This window comes from Aquila chrysaetos, chromosome Z (genome assembly GCF_900496995.4).
Source record: "Aquila chrysaetos chrysaetos chromosome Z, bAquChr1.4, whole genome shotgun sequence".
Classification (NCBI taxonomy): domain Eukaryota; kingdom Metazoa; phylum Chordata; class Aves; order Accipitriformes; family Accipitridae; genus Aquila; species Aquila chrysaetos.
In genome coordinates, this window is record NC_044030.1 from 24,859,639 (window position 1) to 24,873,990 (window position 14,352).

The 14,352-nt window shown below is 38.0% G+C and overlaps 1 long non-coding RNA gene across 1 annotated transcript; it reads right to left on the reverse strand.

The window, feature by feature from the left end:
• Positions 1 to 407: 407 nt before the first annotated feature.
• Positions 408 to 14,032, reverse strand: LOC121232704. Its single transcript, XR_005931639.1, has 3 exons — positions 13,831 to 14,032; positions 2,863 to 3,252; positions 408 to 475 (listed from the first exon to the last, which is right to left on the reverse strand). It is a non-coding gene; the product is annotated as an uncharacterized LOC121232704 (long non-coding RNA).
• Positions 14,033 to 14,352: the final 320 nt, after the last annotated feature.

Genomic DNA, 14,352 nt, shown 5'->3' on the forward strand with positions numbered 1-14,352 from the left:
CCTGAAGCCATGCTGCCATCTAAGCCCTCCAACTACCTATTTCACAAGATGGCACATGTCCTCTTTTGTTTTGTGCTGCACAATGACACAACTTCAGCAGCTTTCCTGCCCACCTACTCTTCTAACCACAGTAGCTTATACACAGCAAACTCTTAAGAAAGGCATAAAATGTGTGTTTATATCCTTTGAGGGGGAGAACAGAACTGAAGATGAAAACAGAAGGAAACACCATAGCTCATTTGAAAACAACATGAGTGCTCTCAAACAGGCTCTGAGGAGTCCTGGATTGGTCTGTAAAGGGCAGTACCAGGTATGTCACCTTTAGGTTCATCCAGGATCACGTAGCAAGTTAGGATCACCTTTCAAAATCCTAGTTGTTGATCAAGATACTTACACCCTCCCACACACTAAGTCCCTCTTTAGGTGTATAAATCTTCCACAACAGGGCTCTGGTATTTTGGTTCACCAGCCAGTGCTGAAAAGGGGTTAAATGCATCAGTAACTTTTCTTGGTCACACAGAACCTGCTCACAGTGCTCTTTTGTTGAAACCTTCAAGAACAAGTGATTCATCTTCAAGTTTCATCATATGGGCCTTTGCTGGCCTGGGGGAGCTATATACATTGTCAACGCTAGGGTGAATTTTCTTAAGGGCACAGGAGCACAAGACTCTGAGCTAGATAAAGCAACTGTTGTCCCGATCCAATGTCGGGGAAGGTTTCGATATGATCCCAAGAGCAAGATTAAGACACAAACGAGGTCAAATGCCGTATAGTCAAAAGAGTTTTTATTATCAAAAGTATCAAAAGTGGAAAATGGTGGCGATAGGATAGAATGGAAGGAAAGGTAGAAATTAAGCAAGCAGTCGGGATAGAGTTGCAAGGATGGTCACCACCATGGATCCAGCGGCGTCCCGTCGGTCCTCAATCTTCAATTCTTTGGTGAGGAAGAAAAGCCCTCCCACAGCTTGTCTCTATGGGTTTTTATAGGGCATATTTCGATGATGTCATGCGCTGCAGGTTTCATTTATCACACGACCTTCGTGTGATCGACACCAAAAACCAGTATCTTATCAGCTCCAGCCCAGTTTCCTCCCCTGGATGCCTCAATGGCCTGGTAATCGTCCTTATGGACAGAGGGGTGTCCTCCTTAAACCGGCCATCTTAGAGACAAAGGGCTCAAGATGAGCAGTTCACAGTTCCTTGATGACAGCCCAGTCCCTCACACCTAACAATCTTTGAGGCAAATGGTTCAAGATAACAATTCAGTCTCTTACAACTGTTCAGCTGGAAAAGCTTATGAAAAAATACTAGTTTCTAGGCTCAGGCAAATAATTTGAAAAAATACACAACTGAGAAAGATAGAGACTTTGCTGAAGATGCAGACATTGTAATTTGAGGTTAATACATTTCCCAAGAGTTTTAGAGAGTGATTCTGCCATTACAGAAGTTTTCAAGCTGTTAACATAATACAATATTTATAAGATATCTTTGAAATGTTTTAAAATGGGTGTTTGGAAACCTTGATGATTTAATATATTTGATAATGATAGTGTAGTCATTACAAATGATTTTGTTTCCACTGAAGATTATGAATGATCAAGACCTTGAATGAAAAGCAATTTTAAGACTAGCCTCTAGTGCGTTGTGGGCACTAGAATGAAATTACTGAAATATTGTACTTTTAAAAATATATTTTTCTGAATGTTTCAGAAGCAACTTATAAAAGAAATTTGGAAACTTATCAAAAGCAGTAAAGCCAAGCTGCAAAGTGTTGGGCCCAAAACTACTGCTTTGTGAAAAGCATGGTCTGAAAAGCTGATCCTGGTCAAGGCTTCATTAGATCAGCCACTGGCTAAGACAGAAAAAGCAACCACTTTATTGAATAGGCAGTAGAAGGAGGGAAAAAAAATTCTCCTTCTTATTGCATGCCTACAATTGTGTGATGTCATCCATGTATGTAAATAAAATAATAAAAGTAAAGCAAAATATCTTTTTGGAACAATCATTGAGGTCTTGCAAAAAATACTGAGAAACAGATTAAATCCATGTTTCCAGTGGATGTTCAGGTGCTTTTGTAAAATTAACGTTACATATAAACACAAATCAGTTTTTAAGTGCCAGATGGTTAATGAAGGCCAGCCAGGCAACTTCCATAATTCACAGTAATGAGTATGGTAATGAGCCTGCATTATAAACTGAACAGCTGAGTGATACATAGTGCCTACTTGAAGTAACAAAGCATTTGGAGTGTTTGATATTAGCAAAAAATGTTGCATTTCCACAAAAAAAGACAGAGAATGTAAGTGATAGATTTGGTTAAGTTGAATGAAAGGATCCACAAAGTCTGTTACAAATATTATAAATAAATTTAATCTCCATTAATAGCAAGCAACTAGAATTAAAATGAAGTGACATAAATTTAAACACAAAATTAGTTCTACTAATGTGTCCAATAATGAACAGCTTTTCCACTCCAGCATTTTCTGTTTTCATCAGCTTTGTTAGTGGCAACACAGACTGCTTTTTGGGGGCTTCATTCTTATGAAAAGTAGGTTTGGTGCAACCTTGACAGAGGCACATCACTAGATGTCTGCGATAGAGGATTAATGTAATGATCTATTTGCTTGTGCAGTTACAAGATGATACCTGCAGATTAGTCCTACAGTTAAAACAAACCATTCCTACTGTGACCTCTGTATGGTTATACTTTTTAAAAGAAAACAAGCTTGAATTCTTTTCTCCATTATTGTCAGGGACCAGTCTGGATCATAGTGGTGTTTCAAATACTTATGAGGTGGCTGGGTAAAAGGTGATGCTAAGACACAGTTATGGGGTAAGAAAAGCAAAGTCCTGTGGTTCTACCTGAAAGCTGGTGACTTGTGAAGGTGGCTCCACTTCTTCCATTCACGGGTGGTCTCTGGTGGGAACTCTATACTCTCCAGCTGTCAAAATGATGTTCCCCTTCCTCAGACACAGGCTTTTGTCCTCAGACCATTCCTGAGCAGCTGCTTCTCTCTTCACAGCAGATGCCTTCAACTTGATCCTTTTTTTTCAGACAACCTTTTAGCCTTTCGAAATGCTCATGTGATCTGACACATCTGTTTTGCTTTTCCTTCAGAGTAACCTTTAGAGTAGCAAAACTGTGATAAAGCACAGGCTTCCTCTTTCTTTCCTTGTTGTTTTTGGGATTTTAACGTCTGTTTTACCAGCACTCGTGTTCATTTTCTGGCTAGCTGTTCATGTGAGGTACCTCTTTAAGAAGAGATAAATCACAGGGTGCTGGCATTTTCATCAATCTACATCAACATGTTAATAACCATAGGCTCAGCAGATCTGTACTGCTACCAGTTCTAACATCATCATTTTTAAAGCATTTATTCATGGAATAGCTAAAACAAAAGTTAGAAATTGATTCTAAAAAATCTGGACAAAGTCTTCTATTTGAGCCATAGAAATGGGGACTTAAGTGTAAAATTATCACTGGATGCAGTAACCCTTTTATCATTGATTGAAATTCTTACTTTTTCACCAAAATTCTTGCCCTACATCCTCTTGATCCCTTAAAGCCATTAAAGTTCCTGTAATTAATCAGTTCATCATTTTCACACTAACAACTTGTAAATTTTCAGGGTCTATTCGGTCACTTCCTTACACATTGTACAGCCACCCTTCAGCTGGAGCCTGCTAATTTTCCTGGAGTCTGCAGATTTTTCTGCAGTCTGGGCTGGTGGGAAATATGCTTGACACCATTTTACTAGGAGTCAGTTTGGAAATAAAACTGCTGTTGAAAACAGACTAGTGGCACTCTGCTTCTTCCAACAGCTCTATAATCTGCCCCCTTTTACTATTCTACATCCTCCTTCTTACCCTTCTATCATGTCAAACAGATGCCATGACACTGCATTGTCAACAGAAAGCATTTTAAAAGATGCCTATCTAAAAATACTACACTTCTGCAAAGTGGGTGCTCTCAGAATGAGAGTTCAGTATTTCCTTTGGACTCCTTTCACAGAAGGGTATCAGGGTGCAAAGATCTTGCTTTCTGAGTCTTAAGCCTCGCATTAGACCCCTAGACAAAACCCTGCTTGTTTTAAAGAAGTGTCAAAGCAAAAACAGTGGAACAATGGGCTTTATGCAACACATTTGCTTTAGCCATACTGTTCTTCCATTTCCTTCTTCCCTTTCATTATTATTATTAGGCACTTCAGGAACCCATTTTTCTGTCTGCCTCATTAATCCTTTTCTTGTATTTCATATCCTATTTCAGTCATTTCTGTACATTATTGTATGCTGTTTGTATTTGCTTGTTCTGCACAGCATGCCTTCCATTATCCAGTTTGTTTTCCTCTTGTTTCAAGTCATGTGGTTTCCCTGGATTCCTTTCTGGATGTTGGTTGCTTTGCTGTTTCTCAGCATTTCTACATGAGTCATTTCATTTTGGCTTTTGATTCTGTTGTTCAGGTTTGGTATATATTTTAGATGTACTATATCACAAAATGTTCATAATTCTACTTTAAAACTGATGACTGCCATTATGATATTAGTTTATTTACTTTTAATCTAGATGTACCAAGGAAATTTTGAATATTAGTAAAATGAATTAAAGCATGATTTGATGGGGAGAGGATATTATTGTGCCGGTGTTATTCACAGACTTTGAAAATACTTTTTCAATATCAATACACAAACAATTTAAATAGGATAAATCTCATTTGATGACTAAGGTTTCTGTGTAAGCTAAAGAAAAATACTAATCTTCTGTGGGAGGAATAATGATTGGTTACTAGTAAGACATAAACCTCTCGGGCAAACCTGAGAGGTGTTTCAAAATCCTGGCAGTAACTATCTGCAAGATTTCAATAGCTGCCTAAGAAAAGGGTCAAATAAGAAGGATAACACATTACTGACCAAAATAGTCCGAAAGTAACTTCAGACATAAATCTTTATCATAAATACGGGTGGGTTGGCTTTGCTTGCTTCATTTACTGTACAACTGTCATTCTAAATTTCTCTCTTTTTTGCTCTTTCTCACTCCACCTTTTCTCTCCCCCCCCCCGCCCTTTTTTCTCCAGAACATTTCTTTTTCTCTCATTTCAATTCTCTGTATTGATTGTTATCGGACTCTTAATACTCCATATCTTTTATCCCATTCTGGTTTCACTACAAGGAGAAACCAAAAATTAATACATTCTACAAGATCATGGACATCTAAGACAACATCTTGAATCAATGTTTTCAGAACAGGATGACTCAAATTCATAATATTATAAACTATGGTCAGCATAATTTTTCTTCTGAGTTGTTTTTTAAATTGCCAGAATATAGCTGTGTTGTTTTCTGGTAGGCATACATTCTTCCATTTAAATGGAATAATAATCTGTTGCATTCTAATGCTTATATAGGAATATATACAACTACAATTACTACTACTACTAAAGCCTTTGTCTAATATATTTGATATGTGCAGTATATAATACTTTATAAAATATATTTTAAAGAAATACAATTTACCTCATGGAATACAATATTAACATTGTTGCTGCTGTTGTTACTATGTTTGTGTAATGAGCTTGGGGGTCCTGGTAATACTGAGGTCTGTATCTATACAGACCAAAGAAACTTTGTTTTGAAGAATTTGTAATATATTCATTTCATTCAGGTATACATATTCCACTAAAAAGTTACATGAAGTTTACACACTCAATATGATTTATAAATAAATAATGTCCATACTGAATGACTCCAGAAATATAATTTTAAAAGGGAAATTCAGTGGGATTTAGTCTCTCTAAATGGGATTTTAGTCTCTCAATGGGATTTAGGCTCTCTTGAAATTCAAGGTTTGAGATTATAAAATCATATTTTATTAAATGTCTCACAGTTATGAATCTAAAATGAGATGTCATTATTGCTTTTCAGTGTTATTTGTATAATCACCTTGCTTCATCTGACGGAAGTCAGGGATTAGCTATTTCTTTTTTAATGCCTTCCTGAATATTCTGACACACTTTGATTGAACACACATGATTTTTCTTTACCTTCCAGGGATTTTTGCTCAGACCTGTGTCTGTGAGAATGGGATAGGAGATCAGTACAGCTGCATCATAAAGACACTGTTATTTTCTGAAGAGCATTAATTACTATATATGTAATTTAAAACATTTAAAATTAATTGTGAAGGACAGGGGGAAATTAAAAATGGGTTCAGAATACAGAGACTTTCTTATGTGTGATTTGTGAAGCAGGAAAGCAGGAAAAAAGACTGTTTTCTGTCTTATAATGATCAGATAAAAAGCAAGAATAATTACCAGCTCAGTGGGTATGCTGGTACAAAGGAAGAAACACTCATCAAGCAGTTGTGTTTTCAGCTTCAGCAGACTGTGCACATAAACACACACACACACACACACCCCCTTGGTGAGTTTTGCAATCCTGTGAAATCTAATGAATTATCTTCATGGCACATTTTGATGCATATTGTTCCATATGACAGCTGATGTCATTTCAGTTTTTATATTGTCTAAGACTTAACTAATGGCTGCAATTCAAATTAAAGGTAACAAGGTAGGTAGGGAAATGATGAGTGCATTTTCCCAAGTCTTTCCAGAATAAGCTTGTTACCAGCATGAAATACAATGATGACTCTATGAATAATTCTTAATAATCTTGCGTATAAAATGTAGACCAATCTGGATAAACCGTACTGAAATAAAGCTTCTGTTTCCCCACATGGTGTTCTGGAGTTTGTTCACGTAAGAGATTACTTCTTTTATCAACTATTCATTCAAGTAAATTTCAGAGTAGACCTAGGACTTCTGTAAATCTGGTACAGAGTAAACATGTTAATATTAAACGGTACGCTGTTTATCCAAAATTGCTTGAGGTACCTTACATTCTCGCCAAAATGCTCTGAAGGGTATCATATGCATTGCTCACAGGAAGAGGACCTTTGGAAAACCAGGTTACAGAAATCCAGACTTGGTATCCAAGACAGGAATGACCAGACCAACACAGACCAATGCAAAAGATCAAACACAGAATTAGGCTTGTCAAGTCAGATAGTTCAATGGCTACCGTTTAATTCATTAATGTATGTCTGTCGGGAGTCAAATTCTCCCATAAGCGTTGCACAGACTTGTGTGAATCCACCGAAATACTAACTTGCCTGTCTCCCATAACAGCATAGTTTCTGAGGTTTCAACTGGCTGTAATTCTTGTTTATATAGTTGGTATCATTAGTTTTAAGGTAAGGACAGGACATTTACAGAAATTAACAATGGAAATGTATCAGCAAGTACTGGAGAGGAGGAACAAGAAAATTTTAAAAGTATCCATCTTCTAGTCATTTCCTCCTAGCAATAGCCATGGGGGCCATGGATTCAAGGGTTAGTGTCAGGAGAGAAGAAACACTGAAATTCATGGTTCACATCACCTCGGTACCAAAGCATGCTTAGAAGTTGTTTGCCCCCCACTTTCTGTTCCCTGTCACTTAAACCAATGCTTTATTCTCTTTATAAACCAAAAACTGTGCATAGCGGTTTGGTTTTTTTTTAGCTCCATAAAATCTTTCACATCCTGTAATGATTTAAGGAACATCACTATGTGCTCACTAAACTACATGGTGTAACATGCAGTTAATAGACTGTCCATGCTTCTTTCAGTGAAAGATCAAAATGGTGTATTTAATTCCTTTCTCATTGGTACCAATTTTAAACCCATCACGGGAGTATTATATGACATTTTACTGCTATTCTACTTTGTTCTTCTCAGTTACACATACCTCGTACTTGGATTTAAACAGATCTTAAAAGTTAGAAACACTCAGACCCAGTATTTGTTATAGGGAAACACCCATCAGCCGAATTGTTTCAAGATACTAAATTGTGTAAAAATAAATGGTCTGTGTGGTAGGGAAAAGAGATGGGTGCAAAGCATAAGACAATAATCCTCAAGCAGATGAGGAAAGGAAAAGATTTCCCAAAACAGAAAGTATAATCTGTCTTCTATTGACTCGCCTAATCTATGCAAATATGCAATGTGTTCAGTAACCAGTAAATGTGGTCACAAGTAAAGATGGATGTTCCATACACAAGAAAGGCAATGCTTATCCAGATGCTGCAAAGCTATCTTAATTTGTGGCTCCTTTAGACCAAGAACAAAGCAGATTGCCTGCAACCATAGCTACTAGTTCAAATGTCAAATTTCTCTCTTAAATGTACTACGGAGGCAGCAGCAGCTGACAGACAATCCCAGTGTAGAGGATAAGTGGGTAACGGAAATTCCGGGAGAGATCCCTTGCAACAATCAAGGAAAGCCAAAGGTGAGAAGAAATGCTGCAGTGACTTGGGTGTGAATGTTGGTGAATATTACTGTTACATTCTGCTGTGAGCAGTGCAAATTCAGTATTGTTTATATCGTCTTCCTGTTCACCTGCCAGAATACACGAATATTTTTCTTTTTTTTGCCTTTATTACTGGAAATGCAGACTACAACAACAACATCAAGTGAAATCTGACCCACTCAGCAAAAAAAGAGAAATGAAGCCAGGGATTCTTAGTTACTGCCTCACTTCTAAATGCACAGAAATTCTACTGTCTACCCAGGTAGAGTAGAAAGCTGTAAGGCTCCTTTACTTACAGGGATCCTGCATGAACACAGTCCTTCACAAGCCAGCACCAGTGCCTAGTGTCTTACTGGGCCAGGTGGCAAAACATGCAATTCCAAATAGGTTTAACTTTTGCTCTGTTCTATACTACTTTTGGATGCAATAATGATAATGGAGACATCTGACCGTCCCATTGTTTTGGAAGGTGATTCCTATTTCTACAACTCACCTTTGAGGAAGCAAATGAAGATTTATTTACTTTTCTTTTTATATGAGAAAAGCCAGACAAGAAAGCGGAGGAAAATTCGAGAGAGAAGTCCTGCTGTGAATCATAGGGGTAGGACAGGACAGTTCAACTAGAGTATCACATTTTTAAATGAAGTTCCTTGTTTAATGTGAGTTTTAACCATTGTCACACTGACAGCTGGGGTGCTGAATAAGCTTGTTTGGGATATGGGCTAGCATTTGCACATGTACGTGCTTATGTGTAATTTACATAGCTTTTTGAGATGCATCACAATTTGCATCACTTTTTCTAAAGTGCTTGCAATATACCAGATGGAATAATTGTGTTTCTTTTCTGAAGGATTATTTTAAAGCAAGATCCAGTGCAGTACTTTATTTATAATTACAGAGAAAAGTAAGAAGCAAGACATGAAGGAACTATATGAAATACTATTTTATTTTGTCCGAGTTCTTACATGACATTTGACGTCTGTGAACAGTTCCTGCTTATCTTCTCTCTGGACTAAAAAACTCTTTTTTCCATATCCCAGGTTGCATTATAACAAAGTCAAACGTCCTTTATATGCACCAAAATTTGAAATGGTCCTTTTTCACTGGAACTGCAATGCTCTGACAGTAGTAACAGTTGCTTCAAAAGAAAACACAAGTACTGCTGCAGCAAATGGCTTAAGAAGAAAAAGTACAGCTCAAGAAAAATCTCCTTTAACTAAGAGAATGGTTTAGTGTACCATAGTCCACTTTAAACAGTCTTCTTGAAGGGAAAGTTAAGCATAAGAAGCTTGGCTTTAGCCACCTTGTTTCAGATACCCAAGCTGGCTCACACAAAGCTAGTCAGGGCACCTCTGTAACACATTACAGCAAAAGTATACCTTAGCTTTGCTTCAAAGTTTATATAACCTTTCAAATATAGCAAGGCTATAAAGTCAGTTTGTTTATTGACATTAATTTTTTTTTCCCTTTTCAACACATTCAGTTTGGTTACATAACATAAACATTTGAAAAACGTACTTCACAAACTATCTACAAGCTGATGGGTCTGACTAGATGACATAACAAAAGAAATACTGTTTGATGGACAAAAAATTTGCTCTCCAAGTTTAATTCCTATAGATTTTTGGAGTATGCTGATTAGATGACAGACTGGTATGATAGATACACATAAAATTAACAAAGAAATCTCCCACCTTAGAGCACTATCTGATCTTCCTGCAACTCTGTGTGAAAGTAGTCAAAAGTCTAAATTTCAAGTGTTATTATTAACCCTTCCCCCATATCTTCTGAAGGCCTAAATAGTGCATCCCTGCCTATGCACACCTCTTTCTGTCACATAGCTAAAATGATGACAGTAGTCCATGCATTTTATAGATTCTTTTAGCTAGGTTCTACATGTTTTGAGATTTGCATAATCTTCATGAAAACCAAAGGGAAATAATCCTTTTGAAACTATTGTGTAAGGCCATCCTGAGAAAAGGAATGGAATTACTTAAAACTGCTCTAAAAACTTTTTGGAAAGCTAACAACCTTGTAAAGTATGGTATCACCCAGCTCCTTTGCCTGATTAAGCTAAACCTTTCCCAAATAATTTTTCTTTTATTAGAAAAGTGACCTATGAATCCTCATATAATTAAGACTTACAGTAGATTAGGGACAAGGTAAAGTTTGAACTTGTTATAGACTTAAAAGAATTACTGTCCTATTTCTGGTAAACATACCTGTTTCACACATGCTCCTTAAAATTTTGTTGTAATTCCCTGCAGTGAAACCAGTGAAAATGATGCTGAGTCACAAGGACATCACTATTCATGGATACAAACACCAAAACCAAGATACTCCTTTCCAGGAGCAAATTGTAGATAATGGTTTATTCATCACTTCTCTCTCCCTAGTGTCTACCTATAACTCAAGCACAACTTATTTAAGAAACCAACTATGAAGTCCTGAAACAAGTCCCATTAAAAACCCTCACAATATTAAAAGATGTAATGTTCACTTTGCAGAAACAATGTCAACAGCAGTAGCTGTAAAATTCTATCACTCTTCATGTTTTTGTGAAGCTGAGAATATGGATAGCCTATTAGCTTTGGTGTTGTGCCACTATTCCTGAGTACAGCAGTATTATTCAGAGGGAATTAACTATAACTATACCAGTAGGAGGGTATTAGCATGATGAAAGGAGCACAGATGTAAGAAAAGACTTTTTAATGTTTTGGGAACTGAGAATTTGTTAGACCAAATCTGTAGCAAAACACGTGCAAGAACTGCTGCTGGTGTGCTTTCTTTCAAAGGCAGCACTGCATCTAACATTAAGATACCATCTAGCACAAAATATCACCAAAATATAGGAAAAGCATAACTTACAGTGCTATTTTATTTTAAACAGTATTCTTGTAAAGTGGTTTTCCATTTTCCAGGACGGCCATTCTGTTCCATTTTGTTCCTCAGTAAAATGCTTAGAAAGTAACTCACCCTTGAAGGATCTCTGTGGAAAAACTTGCTATGTTATCCTGAGCAGACACAGTCCTAGTTGGGCTATTTGGTCAAGAGAACAACCGGTGACTAAACACCCATGGGGAAATTAGGAACAAATTGTTAAGCTCTTAGGACAGCACTCTGCGGCCTTCCTGACTCTTCATAACTCCTATTCATTTGTCCCTTACTGATAGCACTAGTTTGCAGACTGTAAAGTATGACCTTTGGAATGGTGTCAGTGCTGGGCACCATAGCTGTTACCTCACCCCTGCCCCCAGTAACAAGACCAGTCAACTTCTGGAAGATGTGGATGGTATGGAAGAGCTTTGATAACTATGAAATAAACAGAGTACAGCGCAGAGCCATCTGTCAGCCACTTTGGTAAACTGTTTCTCAGCCACAAAGCCCTGGCTGCTTGTGATTAACATGCTTTGCCTCTCTCTCTGTTTATCATCTGTAAGGAGAAAACACTCCACACTGAATATAGAAATGAAAGTCAGTGTAAGGTATATATTGCAGAAATTACATAAAAATATAATTTAGTGAACAAATTATTCTATCACATAGAGGGAGAAAGAGCAATTAGTGGCACTGACATGGGAAAAGGAGATATGGCATGCAATGCAGTTTGAAAGAAGGGGCGAAGTTAGCAAGATACAGATGGCAGGAAGCGTAAAGAAGAAAATGATGACATTAACGGCTTGCACAGTCTGCAAATGAAAAAAGAAAGGAAGCAGGTTAAAAAAGGAAGTGATGGTGGAGAGACAAGTAAGGGGCTGTATCTGAAAGGTAACTGCAGAAAATCTGTATAGATTTTTAATATAAAGAGGTGGTTTTGAACTGGATTGTTAAAGGGCTGAGGAATCATTTCAAGGTGATCTGTTTCTATACTTAGTCCAAGTGGTTAGATTGGTCGCAGAGTTCTGCAGGTAAGAAGATGAGAGAGGAGTTAAAAGGACGACAAAAGAGAATTAAAGGGAACGTAAAGACAAACAGGCCTGAAGATTTCAACACTGTTGGACAGGGCACTCGAACAGAAACACCTGCTGACAGTGGGAAAAGAAGCACAGCTTGGGACCCAGGACTCCATTGCTCTGAGAGAAGTCAAAGACAAGTAAGCAGGCAGCAGTCTCCTCCAAATTCCCCTTACTGTTGTAATACAGCATCTTTAGCATTTTCTGGTGTTACTTCCAAAGGAAGCCAGCACACCAGCCAGCAGTAGAAATCAAATAAATTTTGCCAGCTACCCACACTACCTGCTAATTGCAAATGGGACCTGTAACTGCGAGAATGACCATTAATCAGATTCCAGTATTATTTAACAACCTCTGGGTTTAACAACCTATCTCTAGTTTAAAAACATACTTTGAGCATTGAAACAGACTGGCGGAGTTAAAAATTTTTTGCAGTAATACCTAATGCTAGTGTGTAGATTCCTATTTTACACAGTAGCTTCCACACTTCTGCATACAGATCTTTTCACCAGGTGCTTGCATCCTTCTAAGTCAAATGCTTTGGAGTATCCAGAAGTCGGTAAGTCAGAAAGCTGGAAACAGCGTTAAGTATTCACTGGTCTAAGGAAGAGTTAAAGTACTACTGACACACATATGATTTCTAGCCCTCTCTCACTTTTTAGAAGATTGAAGTTGTGTCATTGCTTTAGTGACATTTACTCAACTGAAGAATTACATACAAGCTTTGCTCCACGATAAAAAAACACCAGACAAAAATATTTTTTAAATAAACTCCTCACCAGTCTTTCTAAAAGAGCCTTTCTCCCTTCTTGGATACACCAGATACTGATTTCCAGTTTTCTAGTTTGCAGACTTCTCAGCATATTAACTTTTCGGCCTGTCAGACATATGTCTGTTGACCTTACGTACTGTTGCTTTCATGGGTTTTAACCATATGTCCAGCTCCCACAGCAACTGCAGCAGTGGATTATCGCAAAGGCCTTAGAGATAAGAAGTGACATCATGCACTATCATTACTGCCTTTGCTAGCTCAGCAATACACACATCCATGCAGCCAAACACCTCATGGACTTCCTCTCCATGTTGCGTTTCAGTTGTTGCAGACATGACCCATACGATAGTCACAGAACTATCCAAACACTTAATTCTTCAGTAGCAGTTCTAATTCTGATATAAACTGCTTGTGTTAGATATTTCTGTGGTATACTAAGAGCTGTAATCTGTACGTGTAATCCTCTTTATGTTGTGACATAGCACATGAGTCTGCTGTCTGATATGGTACTATCCTCTCTTGCCAAAAAAAGGCAGCTAAATCACTGTAGTGTCATGAAATTGCAGCATATTAAGCTGTTTGTACCATAATGCTTTGGATACTTTCCACATTCTGAAAAATATGGATTAAATTATATTTCCCAAATCCCACCCTTGAAGAAGTTAAAGTGGTAAATAAGCGTATCAAAAATAATCATCATACCACAGCACCAAGTTTACAGAAACGCATGTAACCACTGCACAGCTCCCAGAGCCTCCACGCACCTTTTGCTGCTTTTCTGCTTGTCTATGAAACATTCCTGGACACCGACACGATGCCCTTCAAAGGTGAATCCAAGGTACAGAACTTTCTTTGTTAATAGCCTATTTTTCCTGGCATTGTATCTGAATCCGTACTTCCAAAGACACAACAGGGATTGTATTATAGCAAGGGAAAATTTCACTACTGCAAGAAGGAAGTGATACAGTTTACAAATTAATGGCTCCTTATACAAGAAAGATAAATAAATAATAGAAGCAGGATTTAAAAGTACCCGAGTACTTCAGAGCTCCTGAATCTTACCCTCTTTCTCTCTCCTATTAACAAGAGCTCTGCATCTTTTAGAAAGCCTCCTTTAGTAAACGCCGCTGGCACCCAACGCGCTACACCGACGCCGGGCACAGAGGCTTTCCTGCCGCCTGGTGCAGGGGCGCGGGCTCCCGCAGACCCCCGCCAGGCTCAGCGCGGCGCCCCCGCCAGGCAAGCCCGCCGCGGCTTCTTCCCGGAGTGAGGATGAGTTTCTCCCC